Source organism: Taudactylus pleione, unplaced genomic scaffold (assembly GCF_031769625.1).
Source record: "Taudactylus pleione unplaced genomic scaffold, aTauple2 ptg000946l, whole genome shotgun sequence".
Lineage (NCBI taxonomy): Eukaryota > Metazoa > Chordata > Amphibia > Anura > Myobatrachidae > Taudactylus > Taudactylus pleione.
The window spans coordinates 3240933-3254394 of NW_028285347.1; positions in this window are offsets into that span (position 1 = coordinate 3240933).

Consider the following 13462-nt stretch of genomic DNA (forward strand, 5'->3'; position numbering starts at 1 on the left):
AATTTGTCTCTGCCTAGGCCCACACCCACCCTACTTAAAAACGTATTAAACACATTAAATGCAGCCAAATGTGAACTAGCTTCTCACTGGAAGAAGTTGCCCCCACGGTCCCAAACCTCCACTGTCAACTGCATTTGGGCAATCTGTCGTATGGAATGCATTACAGCTACTAATGCCTGATAGCTTTGTTAAAACTTGGACCTTCTGGACTATTTATTTTGAGGCTGAACCCCCATGACATGCCTTTAGGTCTACATTCTTTGCATTGTCATTCAATCTTAACTTACATTGACTTCCATTCTCTCCCCCTCTGTTTATCCATATATATTAATTTTTTTCTTCATAGGAGGTTGTACCCCACTTATCAATACCATTAGTGTCCTAATGATAACTTTTATGTCTCTGTTACGCTGTTTTCATATAAAAATATTGCTTATTATCTTTTTATCTCCTCCAACCCCTGTAATTCTTTTCCTTTACCTTTCCCTGTTAATGTATTGTTACTTTTTGTTCTGTTTTTGTTGTGCACAAAATAACAAAAACTTTCAATAAAGTATAAAAAGAAAGAAAGAAAAAAATGTGATGTGTCTTTATCTCTCCAGGGCATAAACTTGTTGGAATATCATAATCATTATTATTAAGGTTTTTGGTAAGTAGTTTTGCCCAAAATAGACCAAAATACTCAATATATGTTTTCTAGTTTGCTAGTTATACCAAAATGTGGTAGTTACCCAAGGTGAAATTGGTTAACGATTTATGAATAACAAATGTATTGAATGTCTAATCTGCTTGTTCTGAGCTCCCCTGCGCTTGTAGAAGAGTGTATGTTATGCTGCGTGTGCAATGAGGCATGCCTGGACCCGAAGGTGATAATACTATAATACAGTGACATACTTACATCCAAAACAGCAGATTGGAGAAGCTGATACTTGAAATAGGAGACCACCCTATATGTTTCATACAGTTATGTCATCAGGGACATGGCCTCCTACAGTATGTCTGTATTCTGTATCTTCTATTAATTCCTACTTATCTATACACCCTAAATGTTGCTATTTACCGTTATAAGTCGCACAAGAAATAATTGCTTTCCAGACTTTGATTGTGGTTCCAAAGCACAAAAAGATATTATTCACCAAAAAGCAGATAGTTACACGCCTTGATCTAAAATATAATTGTTGCAAAATATTATACATAAACAAGGTACACTCAATACATTATGCAGGCACTCTGGATCCAGATTTCCAGCATCAAAGGTGAAGCCTCCGTCAACAGAAAGAATATGATGACTCCCTACTTAATATAGAGTGTCTGAATATATACCCTTACAGAGAGTAGGCAATAAAATAGAAACGAGTTGGCATAATCCTATTGGCTCTTCTTCTTGGTTCTTCTGTCATAGGTCAGTTGGTACAATGGTAGTTCAGCCCTCCAATGGCTCTTTGTGTGTGTTTTAACTAATCAATAGACACTACATACAAAATACATTCTAACACATAATTCTCTATAATCCATAACTTGCAGACCCATGTTGCGATCTCCTTGCTAATGTAACCAGAGATCTGCAAATAAAATGTGGTTTAGAATAGCACCAAACACAATGTGGCTACTACATACTAAACCTTTGAATCAAATACATGCATTTTATAACATTGTACAATAACGAATAAACCTAATATTAGCCTTTATACTAAGGAACCTTTTAGGAAATTTGTGTATATGTAAGAGAATATTGCATAAAGTTGCTAATATGTGTGGTGCATTTATGTGTAGAGTGCTTATGATAAACAGCGCAACTGTGCGTAATGTGCAGTGTTTATGCATGTAAGTCTGTGTGTGTGTTATGCATGTAAGTCTATGTGTGTGTGTTATGCAATTCAGTGTATTTATGATGGATTTAATATATATATATATCTCTTTCTAACATATTTTAAAACTACAGTGCAAGGTGTTACAAGCAGTGAGGTTCACTTTCAAGCAGGGTGGAGACCCCCAGCTGACTGCCATTGCCACTTCATCTGATAGCTAATTCAAAGGTTTTCCTCTGCCTATTTAGAATACACTTGTCAGTACTTCTTAAGCAAACCTCTGACCAATTTTTCTAACTTCTTCATTCAGACAAATTCAATTGTGCATATCAGTGTCTGGGTTATATTTCAATTGCCACAGCCATACTTGTCTGTATGTGGGGCTTCTCAATTTATATGTAAAACACTCACAGTTTCCTGGTGTATTTATTTTTTAATTACTTTTCTCAGATATGTATACAGAAGCTGTTTCTCATTACTAACTAAACCCTGCCTGATTATTGCGTTTGTCAGTGTGAGAGTGTTGTATATTATTCCCTATTTAGTGTTGTGCGAATGTGTGGATACGTGCGCACAATGGGTGCATGCACATGCAATGGTGCGTCGTGGATTGTACCAGCATAAATCAGACAGCGGACGATCAAATCGTCTGATAACAGTTGAATTGCGGTCACATGCAATTATTCGACTTCGACACTTCTATAATAGTGCAAGTGTACATTCCAATAGTGAGTGCTACAAAGCAAAAGCATTTTAAAAGTACTTAATAATATTGCACCCCTGTACACATGTATCAACCACATTAAGGGTTGTTAAAGTTACATAATATTTACAAATAATTGCTCAATAACAGCACATTCAAACAGAATGAATAATATAAATGATTGAATACCTACTAACTCGTTATTTTTGGTTTGGTGGACTGTATTATAAACAGATGCAAGGCTCTGCTATGGGAACCATATTTGAACCAAAATTTAGTATCTTCCTGCCTGGTAGGATAGTGTCAGGCTGGATTAACCATGTGAGGAGATCTTCATTCTTCTAATAGGGTAAATTGTTGGTGAGAAAAGTTATTGAACAAAAGTATGACAATAAAAGAATGACAATAGGACAGTCAAGGGAAATTTGCTCAGACTAGCAATTTATATTCATCCTTCTAGAGTTCACAAATAAGACTAATGACACACTAATCACAGTTGACTCTTTTTTTATTTATTTTTTTAGCAATAAGAAATAGCTGTTATTTGAAACCATTTTTGAACATTTTGGCCAGACACTGGCTCATTCCCCATAAAGGTGAGACAACAGTTAATTTATTGCATGTAAAAATAAAATAAAAATTAGTTTACAAAAGAAAAAGGTGCTTGAAGAAATGTAACAACCACAAACAACATCCTGCTACTGAACAATAACAAGGAAATGCTGTTAAAGAAGTCACAATGTAACTACTGCTGCATAACATGTCATGGGTGTGAAACTATTAAAAACAATAGTGTGAAACCGTGAAAAGAGTTTACATTTAAGACAGTTGCTGGTGGAGTGTGAGATTGTGTTGCCGTAATAGTGAATTTAGAAGCACAATATTGATCAAATGAATTTACTTTACAGTATTATAAATGATTACATATAATAGTCACCACTTGCAATGAAGGTTGGAAAAAATATTTATGGCTATTTAGTGTTTATGGCTAGGTGGTGTTAAGATTATAGGAACCTCTCGCACCAATTTGAGGCCCAATATACAGCCCAGGTGTGGCTCAGGCAGCCCTGTGAAACAAATGACTCAGCCAGGTCTGAGGAGGTTGCCCATTCTACAGCCAACTGAGAGGCTGAGGAAGTACCTGGTAAAAAAAACAGTTCAAGAGAGGAGTTGACAAAGAGAATTGATAGAGGCTGATAAACAAGAATCCTGAAAGAGGCTAAGCTACAAGAGTCCTGACAAAGGTAGATTATAGATGCAAAAGCCCTGAGAGAGGCTAAGAGAGAAGAGTCATGAGAGAGGCTGAGAAACAATAAACCTGAGGGACAAGAGTCCTTATAGAGGTTGAGGGACGAGAGTCCTGAGAGAGGCTAAAAGACCAAAGTCCTGGGAGAGGCTGATAAGCATATTAGCTGCTCACATGTTAGTGAGGGTGCAATACACTTATGTTGAAGGTTTACTGGCTTTAGATCCTTAATTGACACCCAAACATTAATTGCCATAATAAAGTTTATTTGGCTATTGGGTAGGTCAGTCATAGTGGAAAGGTAGAATCTCACATTTTTACAGCCTGTATCATGTTGAATATTATGGCAAGCATTGAACATATATTAAAACATAATTACTTCTGGTATAAAGGAGAGTACTTCCTGCAGACAAATGGTACCACAATGGGAACTCATTTCGCACCAAGCTATGCGAATTTGGTGGTCACAAGATGGGAAGATGAAAGCATTTGGAAGAATAATCCATATGAAGAATTCATAGTAAGCTAGCATTGTTACATAGATGACCTTTTATTTATATGGGACAGACCAGACGAACGACTGGATGCCTTCATCAAGTACATAAACAATAGTAATACGAATTTGGAGTTCACCACAGAGACAAGCACAACAATGGTAGTATATCTTGATCTGGAAATATACATTAAAGGCCGAAAAATAAAAACAAGAACACATCGGAAAAAGGTAGATTGTAACACAATACTAGCAGCAAACAGCAATCACCATAGAAAATGGATTAACAATATTCCAGAAGGACAATACAGGAGACTGAAGAGGAACTGCACAGATGAGTTAGTGTTCAAAGAACAAAGTGAAGAATTGACATGTCAGTTTCTGGAAAAAGGTTATAAAGAAACAACGTTAAGGAAAAATGTGCAGAATATTGAAACAATAAAAAGAGAAGAACTAATCAGATATAAAGAGAAGAATCCAGTGGACAACAACTTTGAATTGGCATTTCTTACACAATAGAATTGCAGCAATAGATGTATTGAAGAAATTATGTATAAGCATTGGTATCTATTGGAACTGGATGAAGATGTAAAAACTTTAATCCCTAAAAAAACAAAAGTCATTTATAAAAAAAGTGGACAATCTAAGAGAAAAATGAACATCAAGCTACATTCCCTTAGAATAAAGAACAAACAAAACAACACTAAATAGGGGTTTTCATAGATGTTTGGACTGTAACTTTGATATTTTTTAATTCTTTTTTTTATCAATAATTCATTAATATAGTGTTTATATAGATAAATAGGCTATTTTACAAAGTTGAAATATCTTCTAAGACCATGAATGTCAATTGTTGCAACAAGAAAAGTTTCTGACACCTTGTATCAATTTTAACAAATTAAGTTTTTTAGAGTTTTTTTTAAAAAAAAAAGAACCCATGGAGACAGGAATAAAAGGACTGCCCAAAACAAACAACATCATCCTTGAAAAAGTACATGTTGTACGAAACGTGTTGGAGACGGAGCTGACCGCTGCCCGACTCACTCTCCCCATAAAGAGCCAGATGCCACTGACCCCTAAAAAAAGAGATTACCAGAGCGTCAAAGCCGAAGAGATGGAGTGGACTAGTCACGCATCCCGGAACAGCTAACCATAAACATCGGACACCAGAGGGACAGCTATACTAGGGTAAGAATAGGGCTAGTTCTGCTTTAAAAGTCCCGCATTACCCGGTTACCGATGGACACTTGTACTCCACACCACCCGTTCACAAAAGAGCTATAAACAGCAAGTGGGTGTGGAAAGCCATTTATTATTCATTTAATATTCTGTCTTGAGAATGACCCCCAGGGGTCGAAATGTCGACTACAAAATATGGTGATATGCTATTTTTTTAATTAAAACTGATTGATTACTATTTACAAACAGCGGTGAGTGCCCTCATTTTGGCTATTGGGATAGCCAAGTTTTTGGATATATACATGGAGTACCTATCTGGTTTTCTCTCTAGTAGAGCACCCTGCTGGATTACAATTCAAGGGATGTGAGTGGTGTAACATTGTTTACTGTGTGTATATATATATATATATATATATATATATGATATAGATATGCAACATAGAGCCAAAACATCCTATTGCATTTTAAATGTGCTCTGTTTATCAAAAGTTTATCAAAATATTAAAAAACATTGTGTGATACAAAAATCAAATGCTAAGCAGCTATTACAATGCTCATTGCTCAATTGTGTATACAATGCCCTATTCTCTTTGCAAGGCAAGTTTCTTTTAGTTACTAGACAGCACCAAAACATAATAATGATGGAGAAAGTATTAATAACAATTGTGTCAATTTCTCCTAGAACAATGAACTCAGAATATATGCTGTGAATAAATAAACCTTTGTTTTAAAACATATTAGGAAAGGATGTGTCGATCTTAAGCAATGATATATAATCATATAATCTTATAAACTATATGTCCTGACAAATTGCTGCAGTATGACTTCTACACGAAAAAAAGGGGGCTCCCTGCTGCCAGGTTAAGTAAATAGATTAGATGGTTAAAGGTCAAAGAGACTGTCTGTAAGGTCTCCTTATTCAGGTGTTGAGATAATGTTAACCGGGTCTCAACCTATTTAAGCTTTTACTACAGCAAAGAGAGAAAATAGCTCAATCCCAGAGGATACATTTGTATCAAACAATAACAGTAAATATTGTGTTGCTCAGTGTTAAGGTGCCTACACGCATACCGATTTTTTACACGATCTGGCTGATTCTGACGCATCGGAAAAAACAGATCGTGTAAAAAATGCCCAAATCTGACAATCTAGGACGCACTGCACTGCAAAGTCTGGATGCAGGAGAGATCGTATGAAGATTGGACACCAAAATCGTGTGCAGATCGTGTGCTGAGCTGTCGGGGAGAGTTTCAAGGGAAATCGTACACATCAGCTGATCGTGAGCACATCGCTATGTGTGTAAACACCTTTAGTATCCTGTAATTCTCAGCTGATGCAATTTACCTGATGACACAGAGGTGTGGCAGGCTATGCTTAATTAACAGCCAGCTGACTGAGCTAAGGTATATCGTTTCCAAGTATTTTCTTTATTCTGTGACATTTATAGTTCAAGTTTCATCTATTAATACATTTAAAACAAAAAACGTATTTTGAAACAGTGTTATTAGTCCAGGAGCATTGCAGCTCAGTTGATATAGTTTGCCAGATGACACAGAGGTATGTCAGGCTGTGCTCAATTAACACATACCTATACTAATATTCTGATGAGGGAATGGGAGAAGTAAAAAAAATTTTTTTACAGTCAACACATGGACGATTTAATTTTTATTTGGATGGGTGATGATGTGAGCATTACTGAGTTTATTTAACATATTAATCAGAAAATTTTAATTTGAAATGTACATATAAAACTCATGAAAGAACTTTAGATTATGCGGATATCCAACTAGAGGGAGAAGTAAGTAAGGGGATAAGTACAAGTACACATTTTAAAGAAACTGATGTCTTTATACTTTTTACAAGTTACATAGAAACATAGAATTTGACGGCAGATAAGAACCACTTGGCCCATCCAGTCTGCCCCATTTTTAAACATATTGTTACCTCAACCCTTATTGATCCTTACTTCTTCTGAAGGATATCCTTATGTCTATCCCATGCATGTTTAAATTGCTCTACTGTCTTAACCTCTACCACCTCTGATGGGAGGCTATTCCACTTGTCCACTACCTTTTCTGTGAAGTAATTTTTCCTCAAATTTCTCCTGAACCTACAACCCTCCAGTTTCAGAACATGTCCTCTCGTTCTAATACTTATCTTTCTTTGAAGAATGTCTCCTTCCTTTACCTTGTTAAAACCCTTTATATATTCGAACGTTTCTATCATGTCCCCTCTTTCCCTTCTCTACTCCAAACTATAAATATTAAGATCTTTTAGTCTTTCCTGGTACGTTTTGTGGTTTAAACCTTGCACCATTTTAGTTGCCCTTCTTTGTACAGTCTCTAATGTATTAATATCCTTCTGGAGATATGGCCTCCAGAACTGAACACAGTATTCGAGATGAGGATGCACCAATGACCTACACAGTGGTATTATCACTTCTTTCTTTCTGCTACTGATTCCTCTCCCTATGCAACCAAGCATCTGACTAGCCTTCCTCATTGCTTTGTTACAATGTTTGCTTGCCTTTAAGTCAGCTGAAATAGTAACTCCTAGATCCCTTTCATCTTCAGTAGCTTCCAGTATAGTGCCATTAATACTATATTTAGCCTTTGGATTTTTGAGACCCAAGTGCATGATCTTGCATTTTTTGGCATTAAACTGTAGTTGCCACGTTCTTGACCATTCCTCTAGTCTACCTAGATCATCAATCATTTGTTTTACACCTCCTGGTGTTTCTACCCTGTTGCATACCTATGTGTCATCTGCAAAAAGGCATAGTTTCCCTTCAATACCATTTGCAATGTCACAAATAAAGATATTAAAAGTTGATATCCTCCAGCAGGGGCGTAACTATACCTACAGGGGCCCCATAGCAAATATTTTTATTGGCCCCCCTCTCAGCCCGCGGCCCCCAATCTCGTCCCGCTCTTGCCCTCCCCCGGTCTGAGGCCCCCCCGCCAGTGGCGTAACTTCATCCCAGGTGCCCGGAGGCAAGATAAATGTTGGTGCCTCCCCCCCAAACTAAAATGTACCACCCCCCAGCACCTATGCCAGCCCCAGCTGCCGCTGCCCCCCTTATGCAGTTCCTTTTATTTAATGTAGTGCTCCCCAGTAATGGTCCCCCTATGCAGTACATCCAGTAGTGAGCCCCCTGTAGTTGCCCCCAGTAGTGAGGCCCCTTGTAGTTGCCCCCAGTAGTGAGGCCCCTGTAGTTGCCCCCAGTAGTGAGGCCCCTGTAGTTACCCCCAGTAGTAGGCCCCTGTAGTTGCCCCCAGTAGTAGGCCCCTGTAGTTACCCCCAGTAGTGAGCCCCTGTAGTTACCCCCAGTAGTGAGGCCCCTGTAGTTGTCCCCAGTAGTAGGCCCCTGTAGTTGCCCCCAGTAGTAGGCCCCTGTTGTTGCCCCCAGTAGTGAGCCCCTGTAGTTACCCCCAGTAGTGAGCCCCTGTAGTTACCCCCAGTAGTGAGCCCCTGTAGTTACCCCCAGTAGTGAGGCCCCTGTAGTTACCCCCAGTAGTAGGCCCCTGTTGTTGCCCCCTGTAGTTACCCCCAGTAGTGAGCCCCTGTAGTTACCCCCAGTAGTGAGGCCCCTGTAGTTACCCCCAGTAGTAGGCCCCTGTAGTTACCCCCAGTAGTGAGCCCCTGTAGTTGCCCCCAGTAGTAGGCCCTTGTAGTTGCCCCCAGTAGTGAGCCCCTGTAGTTGCCCCCGGTAGTGAGCCCCTGTAGTTGCCCCCGGTAGTAGGCCCCTGTAGTTGCCCCCAGTAGTGATGGCCCCCACCGCGCGCGCGCGCGCACACACACAAAACAAACAAACAAACACTTACCTTATCCCCGCTCCAGTGCTGCTGCCGTCCATCCGTGGCGTCCGCTCCTCGGCACTATGGGAGTGACGTCATTACGTCACTCCCATAGTGCACTGCAGGACCCGGAAGATGGAGTGAACTCCGTCCTCTGGCTACCGCCAGGAGGATAGGAGCCGGGCGCCCGCTGGTAACACACTCAGCGGGCGCCCGGCAAATGGAGGGTGCAGGGGTGCGACAGCACCCCTTGCACCCTCCGTAGTCACACCAATGGAGGTGGAGCGCCGATCAGCGGTGCTTCTTCTCCATGCAGCTCCCGGAGCAGGTAAGTGCAGTAGAGGGGTTTGAGGAGGGTCGGAGGGAAGGGCAGCGGACAGAGGCCTGGCACCGTAGGTGCAGGGGGAAGGCCGGGCCCCGGGTTGGTCCAGGCCCCATAGCAGCGGCACCCCCTGCACCCACGGTAGTTACGCCACTGTCCTCCAGCTTGGAAGAATAATGTTCCTTATGCGCAGTTGTTAAGGCTGAGAAAAAACTGCTTTGATAACAAGAGATACTGGAAACAGTAAAAAATGTTAGTGGATGGGGCGTGGCCTGGCAGTTAAAGAGAGCAGATGTGCTCTACTCTAGCTCCTGCAGCCGGGCTGTATTTTGGATAAATAACGGGGGTCCTCCCTACCTTCCTGGCTGCAAAACACAGCCCGGTGTGTCCCCGAGTGGCTGGCCCGCTCTCATTGCCCTCCGGCACTATCTGTGGCTTCCTCTCTGGCTCGAGGCCTGCAACTCGGAGAAGCCTTGAGTGGATCTCCCCATCGCTGCACTTCAGCTACACTTCGCGGCCGGCAGCTCCTACCACCTTCTCCCTCAGCGCGGCTTCCGGAAAACTGCTGCCAGCTGCCTCGGCCCTCCAGTCTCACTACCGGACCAGGGAGACGTTCTCCTGAGGGCCGAATGATCGGGAGCTTCAGACCCGCGGGATGACTCAGCACCTGCCCATCCGCCATCTTGCCTCCTGCAGGGGTTCCAGCGGGATACTGGAAGAGGTTCTGAACCCACACCATCCCCCTGATTAAGGTACTTTATTCATCTGCTGTGTACCAGGTGCCCAATCCCTTGGCTGGGATCATCCCTGTAACTCTCCCCCCCCTGCTGATGTGTCCTGACTGTGGGGGTGAGATGTTGGTTGGGTCTGCTGACAGTTTGTGAAGAAGAAGGAGACAGTGTCCCTGCAGATCCCTAACTAAAGATTAATTGCCTAACACTATCTTCACTTATATCATATACTGTAGCTGTTACTATCCAGTGGATGTATGAGGCACAGTAACCATATATAAACCAGAGGACACCCTTTACCCAGGCTGCACTTTCATCCAAGATTTCCCTATTTCACACAACCATCTCTGTGAAAATGTAATCGCTCTGAATATGGGAATCCTGCTCTGGATCTGAATGCACAGCTACACTATATAAAGTTGCCATATTGTCGATTCTAGATGTTTCACACTGCTTCATGATCCAATCCAAAATCGGAAGATTTTTCATTATACCTAAACCTCGCAGGTCAGCTCCCCCTGTTGATATTACCTCCTATATAAATAAAATGCTCCATCTCATACTGTAAGGCTGCGGCTCCCTCTATATCTGCTCATATTTCAGAACCAGAAGATGAGTCGGATCCTCCGGCAGGTTCTATGAGGGATAGCATTGCCTCCATTCTTTCTGAGATGAAATCACTTAAAAATGCATTCCATTCTAAGATTCAAAAGGCGGTCTCTGGTCTCAAAGCCGAGGTTTCAGAGCTTGGTACTCGCACGGATGAGATGGAACATAAAATGGACGAGGTAATCCAATTCCAACAGGAGATGGAACATTCCTTGTCCACTAAGCAGGTTTACATTCATTTGCTTCAAGATCAGCAGGAGGATATCGAGAATAGAGCCTGAAGGAATAATTTGCGGATCAAGAATATCCCTGAATCCATTGAACTGGCTCAATTGGAAGACTTCCTCATTCGCTTCTTTCAACACCTGCTACCCACAACTCCAGTTGATCAGTTTCTTATGGACAGGGCTCATCGCACATTGCGGACAAAGCCGGCACAATCGGCTCCTCCATGAGATGTGGTGTTACGGTGCCACTACTTCAAGACGAAGGAGAGGTTACTGGCCGCAGCTCGAGAGAGGGACAACTGTGTCTTCGACTCGCATCACCTAATGGTCTTCCAAGATCTCTCCCCTATGACCCTAAAAAGACACTTTGATTTCTGGGACTATACCCAGGTTCTTTGGGACAATCATATTAAGTATAGATGGGGTTTTCCTTTCTCTCTGATTGTTTCATCAGAAGGGAGACAATTGTCCGCTAAATCCAAAGAGGATGCTCTTTGACTGCTGACTAAGCTCAACCTATCTCCTCCTGGCGATACGACTGCTTCGACATCTCAAGTGAGTCTGGCTAACAAGCAGTCCTCCGGCTTTCCCATACCTCCAAGGGCTCCAAAGTGAGTTTGATCAATGGTGCCTTCTACATCTACATCTCCCCGCAATCCACCTTGAGCTTGGTTCTCCATTCATCCTAGTCGGAGCTATACCAATTTTTTGCTAACCTTTTTTGTGTTGTTATTACAAAATTGGGTTGGTTTATTTTTTGATGTCTTATTCAGTAAGTCAATGTTAATGTGAAGTATCTGCGTTTCTGCAGGTTTAGGGTTTTTCTGTTTCTTTAGATGATTTTTCTCCCTTTTTGTATATATATATATATATATATTGGGATAAATGTTTTCTTTTTGATTTGTATTATATGTGTTATCTTTCGGTCATGTTAGCAGTGTGACCTCAGTTTTTGATTTTGATTTCTATGATATGTATCTATATGTCGGATAATTTCGGTATTTGTGATCTGTATCGAGTGGGATTCTTTTTTCAGAGATATCAGTTGGTGTAGGGCCAGTGCCTTGCCCCTTCAGGTCAGTATGGCCCTCTCTGAGATTTGGTGGGATTTTTTCTCCTACCTTGCCTCCTCTAGGTGCTCAGTATTTTGGACTCGTCCCTCTTGGGGTTTACAAGTCTTAATGTTTCTTTTTATGTACTATTTTAGTTTGTTTTTTTTCTTTTCTTTCTCTTTTTCTATTCCTAATTTTGATTTTGTTTTGTGTTTTTTTTGGGGGGGGGGCCATTTCTCATTATATTTGCTAGATTTTTATTATAAATGTCAATTTGTATTGTAATCCATAATGTTAAGAGTTTAAATAGCCCACAAAAGTGGACTAAGTTATTTTTGATTTAAAGCAAATGTCTGGTGATTTGATTTTTCTCCCGGAAATGCATTTCCGTGGTTCTTCCCACCCTGAACTCTGCTCCTCAAGGTATCCTGCTGTATTTCATGCCTGTGATCATTCACAAAAAAAAGGGGAGTGGCTGTTCTAGTTGCTAGTCATTAACAATTTGTACCAGAAACGGTGTTCAGAGATAAGAGGGGTAGATTTATTATTCTAGTGGGTATGTTAAATAATACCCTGGTTACATTGGTGAATGTTTTTGCTCTGAATGTAAATCAAATCAAATTTTTTTCTACTCTAGATTCAAAAACTTCTCATTATCATAAGGGGGAAGTCATTTTAGCAGGAGATTTTAATACAGTTCTCCATCAAAAATTTAACAGATCCCATCCATTGCCTTCTTTATTGACCTATATTGGAGAACATAAATTTAAAGCCCTACTATCCCTACCAGTGCTCGAAGCGGGAAATTAGAGGTGGGGGTATGGAGATTGAATCCCCCCCCCTTTGGGCCCCTGCTTCCATAACACCCCATTGTACGTCTCACCCCCCCTTCCACACAAACTTCTCCCTGCCTGATCCCCTCTCTCACACCCTGCCCTTCTCACTTACTGATTCCCTCTCTTTCACCCCCTACAATACTAACTGCCTGCCTCCCTCTGTCTGCCCCTCTCTCACATCCTCCCCTCTCTCTAATTCCCTCTGACCTGCTGGAATGGAGCCACCTATAGCCTCGGTTCCTCATTGCAGTAATCTGGCACCGATGTGTGCCAATGAGAAGCTGCCATTTAGCAGATTTTCATTGGCTGGTGGCCACAAGCCTCCTGATTGGCTGGCGGCCACGAGCCTCCTGATTGGCTGGCGGCTGCGAGCCGCCTCATTGGCTGGCGTCCGCGAGCCTCCTCATTGGCTGGCAGCCCCCCAGTGCGTGGTGGTGGTGCTTCTAGTGCAGCTGGGAC